Source organism: Salvelinus alpinus, chromosome 24 (assembly GCF_045679555.1).
Source record: "Salvelinus alpinus chromosome 24, SLU_Salpinus.1, whole genome shotgun sequence".
In the NCBI taxonomy this organism is placed as follows: domain Eukaryota; kingdom Metazoa; phylum Chordata; class Actinopteri; order Salmoniformes; family Salmonidae; genus Salvelinus; species Salvelinus alpinus.
Window position 1 is genome coordinate 10,352,129 of NC_092109.1, and position 16,894 is coordinate 10,369,022.

At 41.8% G+C, this 16,894-nt stretch overlaps 1 long non-coding RNA gene across 1 annotated transcript; it reads right to left on the reverse strand.

Moving 5' to 3' along the window:
- Window positions 1-337: 337 nt before the first annotated feature.
- On the reverse strand, window positions 338-8,890 carry LOC139552118 (uncharacterized). Its single transcript, XR_011670387.1, has 3 exons — window positions 8,724-8,890; window positions 5,990-6,751; window positions 338-1,826 (listed from the first exon to the last, which is right to left on the reverse strand). It is a non-coding gene; the product is annotated as an uncharacterized lncRNA (long non-coding RNA).
- Between the last annotated feature and the right edge of the window lie 8,004 nt (window positions 8,891-16,894).

Below are 16,894 nucleotides of genomic sequence, written 5' to 3' on the forward strand. Positions count from 1 at the left end.
TGCTGCTCTTTAACTACTTGTTACTTTTATTTCTTATTCATATTTTTTAAACTGCATTGTTGGTTAAACTGCGCCGAACACTGTTGTATTCGGCGCATGTGACTAATCAAATTTGATTTGATCTGTGGGACCTTATATAGACAGGTGTGTGCCTTTCCAAATCATGTCCAATAGACTCCAATCAAGTTGTAAAAACATCGCAAGGATGATCAATGGAATCCGGATGCACCAGAGGTCAATTTCGAGTCTCATATAAAAAGGGTCTGATTACTTATGTAAATAAGGTATTTCTGTTTTTTATTTGTAATACATTTGCCAAAATATCTAAAAACATGTTTTCACTTCGTCATTATGGGGTATTGTGTGTAGATTGATAAGGGGGAAAAAAATGTTTTATCCATTTACGAATAAGGCTGTAACGTAACAAAATGTGTAAAAAGTGAAGGGGTTCGAATACTTTCCGAATGCACTGTATATTGCTGGATTAAAACAACCCAGTGTGTTGGGTTGTGACATAAATCCAGCACATTGGGTTGGGGGCTTGACCCAGCAGCTGGGTAATTTATGTAATCCTTGGGTTATTTTCAGTCATCCTAATTTCAATTTTGCTAGCATATTTTTGCCTTCTCTACCATCCCTTTCCTACATACACAATCAAGATACAATGAAACATTTCAAATAATGAATTTCTATTGCATGCATTTTAGAACATACTGTATCATCACATCAGAGAATGTACAAGAATACATCAAAATGTTAAATAGCACATTGAAACAAAGCCATATTATCTAAATATGTATTATTTCACAAGATTTCATAAAATAGGATTGATTATTGTAATTGATTTATATTATTTCATGAACAGTCCAAACATCAGACACATCAGCTGAACCTGATGTGCACACTCAGATTGCAATTGTAGAGAAACAAAGCCCGAGTGCCTGTGACACTGTCGGTCTTCAGTGGTTATTAACACATATCTGTCTATCAGACAGTGCCAGAGCTACTCAATAGATTTTCACATTCACGAAGACACTTCGGCTATCTTAGGTGACAGCACACACACACACACACAATTCTATTTTGTCATATAATAATGGTCTACATTTGGGTCGAGTTAAAGCACGGTTACACAGAACAAGCGTAAATTATTACATTTGAAGGTCTTTTTACTAATGACTCATTACTTAATAACTGTATATCTTTCACAAAGAACTTTTCACAATCCCCAAAACGTAATTAGTTGTATGTAAAATAAATTGTTGTGATAAAATGAAAGCTACCAGAATGTGCTTCAGTAGTTGAACTAAAGGCAAATGAGCCACATACCGTACTGTAGGCAAAAAGCAGCCACAAATGCATAAAAAAAATAACTAAAAGTAAATTTAACAGAGCTATATATAGTGCCTTAAGAGCATATTAGCATTGGAATGAGACATTCATGGCTCAGCCATCCATTGATCTATTAATTCACAGGAACACGGAGGGCTGTGGTTCCTGCTGTCCCTTCTCACACTACATACAAGAGCAGATACTTATCCACTATTGTACAGCGGGAAAAAAATAATTCTGCAGGTATTCTGTTCCTTCCAGCTGATCCACAGTGGTCTATAGGAATTCCCATGCTGGGGCACAGTGGGAAAGTTGATATCAAACACATAATAGGACTTGAAGCCCACATCCAGTGCCCCAAGCAGTGTACTTTGCTCCAATGCCGGTCCGCTAATGACTGTAAATCCCTGTGAGCAGTCCCCAAGAGCCAACACAAATGGGTAGGTTCTGGTCACCTCTGCCTGGTGTAGGTACTCAACCATGTTGGACCCAACCTGTTAGAGAAATCTTTAGATTTTAGAATATGAGAACTTGTGCAAAGCATGGAGGCACACTGACAATGCCATCACACACACTGTATTTTGTATATTTTATAGTCATTTACATCAATCAACACCCAATCCCTACATCTTCCATTCATTTGGGGCTGGGGCTCATAGGTTCATTTACACAACACTAACCACATTTCCATCCAACCATTTCATGAGGATGAATTACCTGACGCATGGAAAAAGTCACGAACGGGCTGATGGAAACATGAAGTGCCGGTACGATTTTATAAATGCCTACTGACAATTTGTTCGTTCGACACGGTGGGATCTTTTTGTGTCGTTAAAATTAATTGTGAGAAATGGCGGTGAAAACTCCTTTATGGGAAAATATTGGTATAATAACCATCATATCGAAGTAAACTTGGAGTCACGCGATGATATGGTGTGTGGTCCTCCCATTACGACTCAGGAAAGCATGCAGTTTATTAAGCTACAGATTAAATAAATGATACAAACTTCACAGGGTGGTGAATGTACAAGATGAAGAGCTTGATGCTCCTTTCCAATAAATATTGAGGGTCTTATTCTGGTGACATGATGATCGATGCTTGGCTCCTGTTTGACAAATAAAAAATAATATTGCTCTTATCCATAATAATCTCATAGGTACTGTAGGTAGCCTACCCCCACTGTGTGTGAGCTGTTGGCTAGATGGCATGTGCCAAGACCAGAGTGGGCACATTTGGTATATATATTTACTTAAAAAAATAAATAAATACCTTTATTTAACCAGGTAGGCTAGTTGAGAACAAGTTCTCATTTACAACTGCGGCCTGGCCAAGATAAAGCAAAGCAGTTCGACACATACAACAACACAGAGTTACACATGGAATAAACAAACATACAGTCAATAATACAGTAGAAAAAGTTTATATACTGTGTGCAAATGAGGTAGGATAAGGGAGGTAAGGCAATAAATAGACCATGGTGGCGAAGTAATTACAATATAGCAATTAAACACTGGAATGGTAGATGTGCAGAAGATGAATGTGCAAGTAGAGATACTGGGGTGCAAAGGAGCAAGATAAATAAATACAGTATGGGGATGAGGTAGTTGGATGGGCTATTTACAGATGAGCTATGTAGAGGTGCAGTGATCTGTGAGCTGCTCTGACAGCTGGGGCTTAAAGCTAGTGAGGGAGATATGAGTCTCCAGCTTCAGTGATCTTTGCAGTTCGTTCCAGTCATTGGCAGCAGAGAACTTGAAGGAGAGGTGGCCGAAGGAAGAATTGGCTTTGGGGGTGACCAGTGAGATATACCTGCTGGAGCGTGTGCTACAGGTGGGTGCTGCTATGGTGACTAGTGAGCTGAGATAAGGCGGGGCTTTACCTAGCAGAGACTTGTAGATGACCTGGAGCCAGTGGGTTTGGCGACGAGTATGAAGCGAGGGCCAGCCAACGAGAGCGTACAGGTCGCAGTGGGGCTTTGGTGACAAAACGGATGGTACTATGATAGACTGCATCCAATTTGTTGAGTAGAGTGTTGGAGGCTATTTTGTAAATGATATCGCCGAAGTCGAGGATCGGTAGGATGGTCAGTTTTACGAGGGTGTGTTTGGCAGCATGAGTGAAGGATGCTTTGTTGCGAAATTAAATTTTGGATTGGAGATGCTTAATGTGAGTCTGGAAGGAGAGTTTACAGTCTAACCAGACACCTAGGTATTTGTAGTTGTCCACATATTCTAAGTCAGAACCGTCCAGAGTACTGATGCTGGACGGGCGGGCAGGTGCGGGCAGCGATCGGTTGAAGAGCATGCATTTAGTTTTTCTTGCATTTAAGAGCAGTTGGAGGCCACGGAAGGAGAGTTGTATGGCATTGAAGCTCGTCTGGAGGTTAGTTAACACAGTGTCCAAAGAAGGGCCAGAGGTATACAGAATGGTGTCGTCTGCGTAGAGGTGGATCAGAGAATCACCAGCAGCAAGAGCGACATCATTGATGTATACAGAGAAAAGAGTCGGCCCGAGAATTGAACCCTGTGGCACCCCCATAGAGACTGCCAGAGGTCCGGACAACAGGCCATCCGATTTGACACACTGAACTATCAGAGAAGTAGTTGGTGAACCAGGCGAGGCAATCATTTGAGAAACCAAGGCTGTTGAGTCTGCCGATAAGAATGTGGTGATTGACAGAGTCAAAGTCTTGGCCAGGTCGATGAATACAGCTGCACAGTAATGTCTCTTATCGATGGCAGTTATGATATCGTTTAGGACCTTGAGCATGGCTGAGGTGCACCCATGACCAGCTCTGAAACCAGACTGCATAGCGGAGAAGGTACGGTGGGATTCAAAATGGTCGGTAATCTGTTTTTTTAACCTGGCTTTCGAAGACCTTAGAAAGGCAGGGTAGGATAGATATAGGTCTGTAACAGTTTGGGTCTAGAGTGTCTCCCCCTTTGAAGAGGAGGATGACCGCGGCAGCTTTCCAATCTTTGGGAATCTCAGACGATACGAAAGAGAGGTTGAACAGGCTAGTAATAGGGGTTGCAACAATTTCGGAAGATCATTTTAGAAAGAGGGTCCAGATTGTGTAGCCCGGCTGATTTGTAGGGATCCATATTTTGCAGCTCTTTCAGAGCATCAGCTATCTGGATGTGGGTGAAGGAGAAATGGGGGAGGCTTGGGCAAGTTGCTGTGGGGGGTGCAGGGCTGTTAACCGGGGCAGGGGTAGCCAGGTGGAAAGCATGGCCAGCCGTAGAAAAATGCTTATAGAAATTCTCAATTATAGTGGATTTATTGGTGGTGACAGTGTTTCCTAGCCTCAGTGCAGTGGGCAGCTGGGAGGATGTGCTCTAATTCTCCATGGACTTTAGTGTCCCAGAACTATTTTGAGTTTGTGCTACAGGATGAAATTTTCTTTTTGAAAAAGCTAGCTTTAGCTTTCCTAACTGCCTGTGTTTATTGGTTCCTAACTTCCCTGAAAAGTTGCATGTCACGGGGGCTATTCGATGCTAATGCAGAATGCCACAGGATGTTTTTGTGCTGGTCAAGGGCAGTCAGGTCTGGAGAGAACCAAGGGCTATATCTTTTCCTGGTTCTACATTTTTTGAATGGGGCATGCTTATTTAAGATGGTGAGGAAAGCCCTTTAAAGAACAACCAGGCATCCTCTACTGACGGAATGAGGTCATTATCCTTCCAGGATACCCGGGCCAGGTCGATTAGAAAGGCCTGCTCGCTGAAATATTTTAGGGAGCGTTTGACAGTGATGAGGGATGGTCGTTTGACTGCAGACCCATTACGGATGCAGGCAATGATCGCTGAGATCTTGGTTGAAAACAGCAGAGGTGTATTTGGAGGGCAAGTTGGTTAGGATGATATCTATGAGGGTGCCCGTGTTTACGGATTTGGGGTTGTACCTGGTTCCTTGATTATTTGTGTGAGATTGAGGGCATCTAGCTTAGATTGTAGGATGGCCGGGGTGTTAAGCATGTCCCAGTTTACGTCACATAGCAACACGAGCTCTGAAGATAGATGGGGGCAATCAATTCACATATGGTGTCCAGGGCACAGCTGGGGGCAGAGGGTCGTCTATATCAAGCGGCAACGGTGAGACTTGTTTCTGGAAAGGTGGATTTTTAAAAGTAGAAGCTCGAATTGTTTGAGTACAGACCTGGATAGTAAGACAGAACTCTGCAGGCTATCTCTGCAGTAGATTGCAACCCCGCCCCCTTTGGCAGTTCTATCTTGTCGGAAAATGTTATAGTTAGGGATGGAAATTTCAGGGTTTGTACACAACAGTTTGTCACAAAACCATCAGTAAAGTTGAAAATGTGATGGAAATCCATTTCACTTGCATCTTTTAATTCGGTAAATTTAACGGCAAAAGTAATTTACGTGCACTATGTCATCACACACAGCCTTTTATTCACAAAAAGTCTGTTTGCTGGAAACATCTCCGGTGAGAAAATGTGCATATTGTTTAATGCAGATTTGAGAATATTCGCATGAAAATCTGTCGCAAATGGGATGGAAACCTTCCTAATGTCTTAGAGTGTGCAGTTGTGCGTTACAGATTTTGGAATGGTGTTTCTTTCATTCAAGGTTTACAAAATGCCATCATCTAATTTACTCATCAATCTCCCTTTGCCTATGCACTATTTAAACTTACAGGCTGCAAGTCAATGAAGGACTTTCTGGTCTCATTGAAGCTGGGTCGGAATGTCTTCCTGCCTATTTTGTAGACTGGTGTTGGGAGGACCACTGTGACGTCACCTTGTGTATCTGGAGAGATGAATTTTTAGTGAATAACTTGATTATAAATGATCATCTGAGGCACCACCAGCAGGGTCATTTCAAACAATACTTGCACTTTGAAGAAAAAATCTTAGGCCTGCTTCTCTCTGGACTGGCGAAGCAAAGTTTTTTGTCCTTGAAGACTGTGATCCAGTTATCAGTGAGTTTCCCCAAGCAGTCCAGGTTTAAAATGTAGAAGTCCTGAGCAATCTGTAGTAAAGCAAACAATACCATTTTTTGTATTATTTGATTTTACTTATTTTTTTTTACAAACAAAAACATACATTGCCAAAAACAATAGACAACTTTATATTTACATACTGTACATATCCACAAACATTAATGACATCACACTTGCTTGTGAGACTCTGCACCATATCACTTAAAATTGTGTTATTTTGTTGACAAACAATGACTTTTCCATTGCAGTCAATCACTAGTCAATCACTAGTCTGACTAACTACTAATTCTTGAAGTCCTCCTGATTTCAGAGTCTGGAATGGCTCTTTGACTGTCTTGGCCCCATTCTGTCTGGTCCACGGAGCCCTCTGGATCGCGGTCTCCTTCATGTTCCTGGTTTGCAGGCCAGATTTTGTTCAGTCACTTGGTCATCTGGGCTGCCCTCTCACATTTGACTCTGTTGTGAGCAGAAAGAATTCAATTAATTATAAATTCCTTTTAACAATCAGTTTTCAAAATAGACAAATCTTTCAGCGCCCGGGGAGCAGTTGTTGTTGGGGGTTAACTGCCTTGCTCAAGGGTTGAATGGCAGATTTTTCCACCTTGCTGGCTCTGGGATCTGAACCAGCGACCTATCAGTTATTGGCCAAACACGCTTAACCACTAGGCTTAACCGCTAGGGTGGAGATCTTAAGGGATAGTTTCACCAACATTTCTAAATTAAGTACTTTGAGGGAAGCCAGGTCAAATGGTTGAACAAAGGCAAGGGAGTGAGGAAGGCAAGGGAGTGAGGAAAGAGCAAAATGTATAGGAGCAGCAGTAGTTTCGAGCTTAGAAAGGCAGGCCAGTATTCAACCCCCCCAAGCTGCCTGCAGGGAAACCTGCGGGGAGCGATCTGTCAGCCAGAGGGTTACCAGTACAATATCGCTGTATACTACCTACTGCTGTTGTTCCCTTGAGCAAGGCACTTTACCCCTAAGTGCCCATGAGCTGCTCACAGCCTGTGATGTGTGTGTTGTGTGTCAGGTTGGTCACTGTGACAGAATATCTGTACAAATGACCATTAAAGCAAGTATGGTCAAATGAAGTCCAGACTATCCATGGTAGTTGTGCATGTAATGTACCTAGTCACAAGGTTCTAAGAGGCTCTGGTGAAGTTAAGTCTTTAAAGTTTCCATTAAGGTTGCACTATTGGCTATCGATGACAATGTGGAAGAAGTAGATGATGTTTTTCACAGGGTCAATGAAAATCAGTGTTTGAAAATCAGCTCTGTCCATACTCTCAAAAATGAATTTCTCAGTTTTCCTTATCCTCCAAGTTTGGAATCAAAGAGGTCAGGTTCCACTTATCCAGTGTATCTTTACAAAGCTGTCCATTCATTGGCCTTAACCTCTGCATTTAAGTATATAAATAAATAAATGTTAGAAACATAGCTAGCTAAACTAAATTGGCTACAACAAATTTAAGATAAACTCTTTTTTACCTGTATTTAACTAGGCAAGTCAGTTAAGAACAAATTCATATTTTCAATGACGGCCAAGGAACAGTGACTGCCTTGTTCAGGGGTAGAACGACAGATTTGTACCTTGTCAGCTCGGGGATTTGAACTTGCAACCTTTTGGTTACTAGTCCAACGCTCTAACCACTAGGCTAACAGGAATTGCATCGATCCTCCTCAACTTCATAAGTCTGATTAAAGCTGCCACTGTCAGAAACCATTAAAAACCAATACAGTAACACTAGCTAACTCAATCAATCACCATGAACGCATGAGATAAGCCTGCCAAATAGCTTGGTTAAATTAACCCAGATGGAGAATAAATCAAATCTAGCTATGGTAATTTAGCTAGCCAGCTAATTTAACTAACTCTAGCTAACAAGTGAAACAGTGTCCAAGACAGTCCTGAAGAATTGTCAGACTTAGCTAGCTAACTTTACAGACACTGTCATAGTTAGTTAGCTAGCTAGCCAAACACCGACAAAAAAAAACATATATTTTGTTATATTCCACAACAACACTTCCGTAAGCTAGAGTTGCGAGCATGGTCGCGAGGCTAACGTTCAAGCTAACGTTAGTTAGGTACCTTATTATGATAGTACAACCTATTTTACCTGAATGACCATCAAATTCATAATTTGCAATGGTTTTCAGTCAACCAAAAACACTTAGTCTGTCGAAATAACTTTAGCTGTTTTCCACTCGTCAGTCACTCGGTCGCATTAGAACTAGAATACTTGCAAGTATTCTGGTGGATTTCACGCGCTGGTGGTGTGAGAATTAACCCACTGGCTCGGTCAAATATCGATAACACAGCACGAACAACCCAACCTTGCTGTATTTACAGAAAACAACCCAACTATTAACCCAATGCCTGCAACCCAGCAATTGGGTCATCCAAACAACCCAACATTTTTTTGTGTAACTTACCTCTCAAAGCCATGCATGCAAGAAGCCTTTACCTGTCTGGTGCACACATATTTATCTGCCCTCAGTTTGATTGAAAGCCTCAATCTGTATTTTTGCCTGGTACTTGATTGCATCTAGAAATAGAGAAGGAACGACACGTTCAAGATTATAGTGATGGGCATTCCGGCTCTTTTCAGTGAGCCGGCTCGTTCGACTCAGCTCACCAAAAAGAGCCGGTTCTTTTGGGTCCCAAACGGCTCTTTAAAAAAAAACTATTGTATTTTTTCAAGTCAAACAGTTTGCGATAGTTTGACTATGATTGGTGTTAAAAACAAATCAAATTAAATTATTAAATGAAATCATATTCTACCTTAACCACAATGTATTTAAAACTGCATTGGTTTGTTATGAAAAAGAATGCTATTAAAAATGTGCATTTAAAGTATTTAATGTATATAAACAAAATGCATATAAATCTAACCATTCAAAACGAATACAATCTGAACAACATAATAATAGAATATTGCACCATATCAAAGAAAAATAAATAACAATGTGCAAAACTGCAGCATCCCAGTTAGTTCTCTATTTCTAGATGCAATCAAGTACCAGGCAAAAATACAGATTGAGGCTTTCAATCAAACTGAGGGCAGAGAAATATGTGTGCACCAGACAGGTAAAGGCTTCTTGCATGCATGGCTTTGAGACTCAAACATTAAACTGGTCCCTCTTTTCTCTCTCTTCTTTATTGCCATGTTATAACCAGCAGCACACAGCAATGCTGACCATATTTTGCGTTTATGAGAGATTTGCATTCAGAAATGCAAGCTGCCTCACTTTTGAGGGGCTGATGTGGTTTCTTCTCTCAGTAATTATGGGTGTCCATCAACTCTGTCACATGTCCTGTGGTTACATTTGCTTCTCTCTGGCGACTGGCTGTGATTCGCTGCAGACCCTTACACAGGACTATCATTTTTGAGGCTGTCACATAGCTGAAAAGAAAGAACAGTAACTTATTAGTTCAAGTTCATGTTTTGTTTACTGATACTACATTCTACTGCTGCTCATATACATTTATAATACTGGATTAAATAATGATATAGTAATAACTGCTTACTGTACCTCTCTCCGCTGATCTCCACAGTGACCTGCTCAAAGGGTTCCAGGACTCTGCACACCTCCTCCACCACCTCCCATTCCTCTTGGGTCAGAGCATCAACAGGTGTATTGACAATGGCCAGGGTAGAGATGAGGGTATCCTTTGACTCAAGAAACCGCTTCAACGTATAAAATGTTGAATTCCACCTTGTAGTGCAGTCTTGTTTAGGCCTCAGCTCAGGCATCCCCATCTGGCGTTGTGTACACTTTAGTTGTTCAGCACCTACTGTGCTCCTGTGGAAGTATTCCACAGCTGCTTTCACTTTGTCCACAGTGGGCTTCATCACCTTCAGAGCATATCTTACAATCAGGTTGATTGTGTGGGCAAGACATGGATGATGGGTCCATTTTAAAATGTTCATTGCTTTGGTTATGTTAGCTGCATTGTCACTAACACAACAGACCACTTTTCCTGGATTCCCCACTCTACTACTCCCTTGGATTTCCTCCCGGACCTGCTTACCTTGTCCCAACCCCTCTCGCTCGCTTCCAAAGCATCTGGTCTTTGCCTAAACCTTAATAAGCGTGAACTGTTTGCTGTTAAAGACTGTGTGATACCCTCTATATGCAATATTTCAGTCAAGGAAAAAGTAACATACCTTGGGATTACCATAACTAAGGATCAAGAGGAAAGATGCTCATTCAATTTTATACCTATTTTTGATAAAAACAAAAAGAAGTTGATCCATTGGTTGCAGAGGGATTCATCCTTGAAAGGTTGAGTAATGCTTTCTAAAGCTGAAGGTATCTCAAGACTTACTTATGTAGCCCAGTCCCTACATCTTGACAACAAAATAGGTAAAGCGGTTGGCCAGATGCTTTTCAACTTCATCTGGAAAAATCATACACGTTAATTGGGGCGGCAGGTAGCCTAGTGGTTAGAGCGGTGGGCCAGTAACTGAAAGGTTGCTAGATTGAATCTCTGAGCTGACAAGGTAAAAAAATATGTCGTTCTGCCCCTAAACAAGGCACTGTTCCTAAGCCATCATTGTAAATAAACATTTGTTCTTAAGTGACTTGCCTAGTTAAATAAAGGATAAATAAAAAAGTATTAAGAAATCTGTCGTTGTGAATATGGTGGTCTCCATTTATTTATTTTTTCCTACTTTGAATAATAGTTAAGATAAATTGGGCTCAACATTTCTTAAAGAATCCAACTTCAATTTGGAATTTCATCCCTCATATCTTTTCCCGTTTTGGTGGCTTCTTCAATTTTATGTTACTTTGCAACTAAACTCAGCAAAAAAAGAAACGTCCCTTTTTCAGGACCCTGTCTTTCAAAGATAATTCGTAAAAATCCAGATAACTTCACAGATCTTCATTGTAAAGGGTTTAAACACTGTTTGCCATGCTTGTTCAATGAACTATAAACAATTAATGAACATGCACATGGAACGATCGTTATTAAGACACTAACAGCTTACAGATGGTAGGCAATTAAGGTCACAGTTCTGAAAACTTAGGACACTAAAGTGGCCTTTCTACTGACTCTGAAAAACACCAAAAGAAAGATGCCCAGGGTCCCTGCTCATCTGCGTGAACGTGCCTTAAGCATGCTGCAAGGAGGCATGAGTACTGCAGATGTGGCAATAAGGGCAATACATTGCAATGTCCGTACTGTGAGACGCCTAAGACAGCGCTACAGGGAGACAGGACGGACAGCTGATCGTCCTCGCAGTGGCAGACCATGTGTAACAACACCTGCACAGGATCGGTACATCTGAACATCACACCTGCGGGACAGGTACAGGATGGCAACAACAACTGCCCGAGTTACACCAGGAACGCACAATCCCTCCATCAGTGCTCAGACTGTCCGCAATAGGCTGAGAGAGGCTGTACTGAGGGCTTGTAGGCCTGTTGTAAGGCAGGTCCTCACCAGACATCACCGGCAACAACGTCACCTATGGGCATAAACCCACCGTCGCTGGACCAGACAATACTGGCAAAAGGTGCTCTTCACTGATGAATCGCGGTTTTGTCTCAACAGGGGTGATGGTTGGATTTGCGTTTATCGCCGAATGAATGAGCGTTACACCGAGGCCTGTACTCTGGAGCGGGATCGATTTGGAGGTGGAGGGTCCATCATGGTCTGGGGCGGTGTGTCACAGCATCATTGGACTGAGCTTGTTGTCATTGCAGGCAATCTTAACGCTGTGCGTTACAGGAAAGACATCCTCCTCCCTCATGTAGTACCCTTCCTGCAGGCTCATCCTGACATGACCCTCCAGCATGACAATGCAACCAGCCATACTGTTCCTTCTGTGTGTGATTTCCTGCAAGACAAGAATGTCAGTGTTCTGCCGTGGCCAGCGAAGAGCCCGGATCTCAATCCCATTGAGCACATCTGGGACCTGTTGGATCGGAGGGTGAGGACTAGGGCCATTCCCTCCAGAAATGTCCGGGAACTTGCAGGTGCCTTGGAAGATTTTTCAATATCTCACCTCACAGCAAGAACTGGCAAATCTGGTGCAGTCCATGAGGAGGAGATGCACTGCAGTACTTAATGCAGCTGGTGGCCACACCAGATACTGACTGTTACTTTTGAACCTCCCCCCCCCTTTGTTCAGGGACACATTATTCCATTTCTGTTAGTCACATGTCTGTGGAATTTGTTCAGTTTATGTCTCAGTTGTTGAATCTTGTTATGTTCATACAAATATTTACAAATGTAAAGTTTGCTGAAAATAAACGTGGTTGAAAGTGAGAGGATGTTTCTTGTTGCTGAGTTTATAACATTGATAAGATTCCTACAAAATGATCTGCTTTTCATAGACAAGTATTCTTAGGTCGTTGATATATATTTTCTAAATCCCCGCATAGGTATTTCATTTGGAACAATAAGGATCTTTTGTATAGAAACAAGTCATTTTTTAAGAACTGGTTCAGTAATCATATCCTGCTGGTGAGTCAACTTTTTAATGCAGAAGGATTGTTACTCAATTATGAGGAATTTTTATCTCGTTACAATATCTGTTACACCTAGGGAGTTCGCCATAGTCTTTGATGCCATTCCATCTGGAACTCTCATGTTGTTTAGAGGTGTAACCATACCTCACCTTCTTCACCTACCCTTGCTTAAATCAGTTGACTCACCAATAGGAAAAATGTGTTTCTCCTTGCTCCCTCAGAACAACAGCTCTATACGTGCTTTATTTCAAATGGATATTGTATCCATTCCTTATGTCACAACTTACTGGAATACATTTGTCAATAATATCTGTTGGAAAAAAGCCTGGTTATTACCACACAAATACCTGCTTGTTAACAAGGTCAAAGAGGTCTCTTTCAGAATGATCCATAAGTATTACCCTGCGAATCATTACCTAAAGAAACAAAAAAAATACATTAACATTAACTGTACTATTTGTTTTGACCATCCAGAATGAGTTTTGCATTTATTTTGGCATTGTCTACATGTAAAAAAAATTATGGAAAGATATTCACAGTTTTATAATCGTTAATATTCTTGATGACTTTTGTTTGTTATGGGAGAATGTGCTGCTCGGTTCCCTTAACTATAATAAGGATAAAGAAAAACTATTTTACCTCATGAATCTAATTGTGCTAATGGAAAAATGTCATATTCATAAATGTAAATTCACTAATAAAAAACCACTCTCCGTGTTTTCTATAAGGAATTCAAGCAGTACATCAAGACCATTCAACATTCTTCTAATAAGAAAGCTGTTAAAACAATGTGTTTTTTAAGGTCTTTGTATAATGTGTAATGTGTTGTACCCTCTAGCATATGTTATCATTGTCTGTTTGTATACTTCTTGTATGTATACTGATTTTTCTGCAATATATACAGATTTTTTTTATCAAGATGAGCTAGCTACTCGTTTTTAAAGCAATGGAAGATGAATTGTTACAAAGAATGAATGTATGGGCTACATTTATGAGAATAATACATGTATTTACTTACCTTACATTACTTTATCCCCCCAAAATGTGCTATGAGTGAGTGCACCACAAACATACTGTATACGTGTCTACACTGACATTTTCAACCTCTCCCTGACCGAGTCTGTAATACCAACATGTTTTAAGCAGACCACCATAGTCCCTGTGCCCAAGAACACTAAGGTAACCTGCCTAAATGACTACCGACCCATAGCACTCACGTCTGTAGCCATGAAGTGCTTTGAAAGGCTGGTCATGACTCATATCAACACCATTATCCCAGAAACCCTAGACTTGCTCCAATTTGCATACCGCCCCAACAGATCCACAGATGATGCAATCTCCACACTGCCCTTTCCCACCTGGACAAAAGGAACACCTATGTGAGAATGCTATTCATTGACTACAGCTCAGCGTTCAACACCATAGTGCCCTCAAAGCTCATCAATAAGCTAAGGACCCTGGGACTAAACACCTCCCTCTACAACTGGATCCTGGACTTCCTGAAGGGCCACTCCCAGGTGGTAAGGGTAGGTAACAACACATCCGCCACGCTGATCCTCAACACAGGGGCCCCTCAGGGTTGCGTGCTCAGTCCCCCTCCTGTACTCCCTGTTCACTCATGACTGCATGGCCAGGCACGACTCCAATACCATAATTAATTTTGCCGATGTTACAACAGTGGTAGGCCTGATCACCGACAATGACGAGACAGCCTATAAGGAGGAGGTCAGAGACCTGGTCCTGTGGTGCCAGGACAACAACCTTTCCCTCAACCTGATCAAGACAAAGGAGATGATTTTTGGACTACAGGAATAGGAGGACCGAGCACACCCCATTCTCATTGACGGGGCTATAGTGGAGCAGGTTGAGAGCTTCAAGTTCCTTGGTGTTCACATCACCAACAAACTGACATGGTCCAAGCACACCAAGACAGTTGTGAAGAGGGCACGACAAAACCTATTCACCCTCAGGAGACTGAAAAGATGTGTTATCCTCAAAAGGTTCTACAGCTGCACCATCGAGAGCATCCTGACTGGTTGCATCACTGCCTGGTATGGCAACTGCTCGGCCTCCGACCGCAAGGCACTACAGAGGGTAGGGCGTTCAGCCCAGTACATCACTGGGGCCAATTTTCTTGCCATCCAGGACCTCTATAATAGGCGGTGTCAGAGGAAGGCCCTAAGTCATAGACTGTTCTCTCTGATATCGCACGGCAAGCGGTACAGAGTGCCATGTCTAGGTCCAAGAGGCTTCTAAACAGCTTCTACCCCCAAGCCATAAGACTCCTGAACATCTAATCTAATGGCAACACAGACTATTTGCATTGCCCCCCCCCCCTCTTTTACGCTGCTGCTACTCTGTTATTATCTATGCATAGTCACTTTAATAACTCTACCTACATGTACAAATTACCTCAATTACCTTGACTAACCGGTGCCCCCGCACATTGACTCTATATACAGGGGGTACTGGTACAGTCTCGCTATTGTTATTTTACGGCTGCTCTTTAACTACCTGTTACTTTTATTTCTTATTCATATTTGTTAAACTGCATTGTTGGTTAGGGTCTTGTAAGTAAGCATTTCACTGTAAGGTGTTGTATTCGGCGCATGTGACTAATAAAACTTCATTTGATTTGATATCTGAAGTGAAATAGAATGGTAAACACAGCTATAAGACTGTTTCCACCAGGCTAGGTTATGAAGGTGAAACTGTTTTGACCTTTAACCCGGTCAAATGTCACCAACCTGATTCAATTGTATTCCCTGTTCCATTTATAGGAATGCTCACAGCGAGGGCATGTCTGCGTGAAGCTGAGCCTCCCCTTGCTGGTCTTCTCTATGTTGCATGTTTGGCATGCTAACTGGACAACTCTCGAACCACTGCAGCAGGCAATCCTCATAAAGAATGCACTTCCTCATCTTATGAGGTATTATTAACTGGGAAGGCATGTGACAGGGTGATACAATAGACAGCGGTAAATTGCATTTTGTTATAAAGAAAGGACAAAGCTTTTTGTTAATGCACTTCACAACCAAAATGACTCTATTTGTATCTGCTTGGCTGGGTAATTAATCTACTAGTTGATCAAACTGGGTATTTTTTTATACAACTTTTCACATAACACACATTACCATTGTTGATGAAGCCATCTGTGTCATCAGGGCAGTAACTCGGGTCAAGCTAATGCTAGCTAGTCACTAGTTACCACAGCAACAATGTCACAAAGGCTGCCTATTTCTACAATTGATCTTCTTAAAATTGGATTTTAAACCCTAACCCTAACCACACTGAAAACCTTATGCCTAACCCCAACCTTAAATTAAGACGTAAAAGCAAATGTATGTTTTAATTCATTTTTACGATATAGCCAATTTTGACTTTTTGGCTGTGGTAACTAGTGGAAACTCTAATTCTACGCTTTACAGATGTAGACTGACTGTACTGCCAGATTGGGTCAGGGGGAGCAGGCGATCCGTGTTAAACAAAGGGGGACAAGAGATTTTAATTGTTTTGCTCTCAAGAAAAGGGCTCCATTGAAAGGAGTGATTACTGGGGTAGTGGTAAATGTGAAAGTTGACCAACTGAAGGGGAAAGGTAAACTGGGATACATAGTTAGTTGTACAACTGAATGCATTCAACTGAAATGTGTCTTCTGCACTTATCGCAACCCCTCCGAATCAGAGAGGTGCGGAAGGCTGCCTTAATCGACATCCACGTCATCGCCGCCCGGGGAACAGTGTTTGTGATGCTTGTCGTTTGGTGTGACGCAGACAGGGTGGCATGAGTGGTGGGACAGAAGAGTTGTCTGTTCTTTTGAGTTTGATATTGAGTCTTTGCCTGACAAAGTGACGTTAGAATATATGTTATCCTGCACTAACTTCTGTGCTGAATACATTAAGTTGTTACAGGTGTCAAGCTTAGGGCATGTGGCAGCAGTGTGTAGGAGGGAGGTTCTTAGGTGTGAAAAGTGTGCAGAAGGGCATGAGACAAAATAATGTTTGGCACTGGGGAAAGTAGTGGTATGTGTTAATTGTAGAAGTGCCTATGGGGCTGACTTGCTGACCACACCGGTCACATGTTATTCAATCATTGCACACAGACTGCTTGCACGCGCCAACGAG